General features: G+C 40.3%; 1 protein-coding gene across 1 annotated transcript in view; it reads right to left on the bottom strand.

The window, feature by feature from the left end:
• LOC109839507 (probable homogentisate phytyltransferase 1, chloroplastic) overlaps window positions 1,368-2,036 on the bottom strand; it is a 33,577-nt gene continuing 32,908 nt past the window's right edge. The window contains exon 13 of the mRNA XM_020407968.1: window positions 1,368-1,731. The gene's annotated coding sequence lies outside the window, so the exon portion shown is untranslated. The remainder of the gene's footprint in view (window positions 1,732-2,036) is intronic.

Below are 2,036 nucleotides of genomic sequence, written 5' to 3'. Positions count from 1 at the left end.
TGAATTCGGATTATGCTGGGGATCTTAACAAGCGTCGGTCTACTACTAGATATGTGTTTACACTAGCAGGAGCACCAGTGTGTTGGAGATGTACATTTCAGTCTACAATGGCTCTTTCCACTACGGAGGTAGAGTATATGGCGTTGACTAAAGCTGTGAAGGAAGATTTGTGGTTACAAGGGTTATTGGATAACTTGGGGATTGTACATGATACCATCATGGTAAAATGTGATAGCATGTCAGGTATCTATTTGGTAAAAAACCAGGTGTATCATGCCCGAACAAAGCACATTAATGTCAAGTTCCATTTTATGCGAGATTTCTTGGATGATGGAGACATTATATTAGAGAAGATCCACAAAAAGAACAATCCGGCGGATATGTTGACCAAAGTTATCACGGCGGATATGTTGACCAAAGTTATCACTGGGGTGAAATTTTGTCATTGTTTGGAGTTGTTGAATATTCTTCCTTCGCCGATGTGGAGATTTGTAGAAACGGCAAAGAAGATCAGGAAATTTGGAGTGCACAGGACTATTTACGGGTCGGTCGACCGTGTGCATAGGTCGGTCGACCTACAGACTGTGAAATTACAGGGTAAGAAACAATGTCGCTGGCCGGTCGACCGAACATACATGTCCGGTCGACCGAAAAGGTGCACGATTATAGGGTTTGGATTCCTGCATCTGGTCGGTCGAACGATCATGTATGTGCGGTCGACCGAATGTATGCTGAGTTACAGGGTGAAAGTTTGGGCTTCTGACCGATCGACCGGATGCTCATGCCCGATCCATCGCGTAGCGGTTTCGGGCCCTGTTTTCTTCCTGACCTGTTTTGAATTCCTATTTGATATAAATAGGAACATGACATTTCTAGGGTTAAGAAGCTGAGATTTGAGTATTGTTTTGAGCACTTAGAAAGGGAGAATTTGTGAGGGATTTGAGAGTTTTGTTTGAGCGTTTATTTTTTGAGATTATTGAGTGACTGTAAACTCTATTTATACTCTCTCTCTCTATTAGTGAAATCTTCCCCCTCATTGTCCCGTGGACGTAGGCACATTGCCAAACAACATAAAATTTGATATCTTGATATGTGATGCTTGTGTTTGATTGTTGATTTGCTCTCCTTATCTTGTTCGTGTCCTTCGATTCCGCTGCATACAACAGCGGCAGCCCCAATCAGTCTCTCCGCTTAAATTACTATCAAATTGATAAGTTGCCAAGAATCCCACACTTCTTTAGTGCAAAAAGTAGTTAAGCGATTGTAATCTCTTTACGACTCTTGCCAATATCCGAGAGCTCGAATCATCCTATGATTTTACATTTGAATCCAGATCAAGCAAAAGTATAGAAAGAGAAAACATACAATATTCGAATTAAATTCACCATCAATATATTTCTTTAGCACATGTTTCTGCATTACCACTTCACTCAAGTTAAATACAGAAGGTACATCTTAAGGATACAGGAGGAAAACATTACAATACGCATCACGAAAATTCACACTGTAGAGCCTCTGGTAACTTACAGGAAAATATTAACAGGTTTGGGATTGATCTTAATGTCTTAAAAGCAACAGAGACTGAAAGATCTCATCTGATGGCAATGCATCTCTGGTTGAACACGATAAGAACAAGGAACAAAGAAGATTACCGATGAAGCATAGAAGTCTATGTCGATGATTGCCATAATGATGATTAAGGGCACTATAAGTACGCAAATTGTTCAACTCCTACAACATCAAGACAAAAGTAATCAATAGATCAATTACAATTTCATCAAATAATGGAAGCAAAACACCGTATAAAATGTGTGAGAAAAGGTGTAGGATAGACTCAGGAGTCTAAAAAGTTCAAGAAAAGGGTTAATTGCAAACAGCCATGTATTATCGCCCAATTGAAAATAGGCCCCATGTTGCTCAATTGCTGGAGATAAACCCCCTACGAGTAATTTTTTGACGCTTTTACCCTCAGAGGAAAAGAACACTGTGCGCGTGCGTGTGTGAGACAATTAGACCCCCTAGGGTAGAAGAGTCGA

Source organism: Asparagus officinalis, chromosome 4 (genome assembly GCF_001876935.1).
Source record: "Asparagus officinalis chromosome 4, Aspof.V1, whole genome shotgun sequence".
In the NCBI taxonomy this organism is placed as follows: Eukaryota; Viridiplantae; Streptophyta; class Magnoliopsida; order Asparagales; family Asparagaceae; genus Asparagus; species Asparagus officinalis.
The sequence above is the reverse complement of the archived record's forward strand: the minus strand, read 5'-3'. Positions and strand labels throughout refer to the sequence as shown.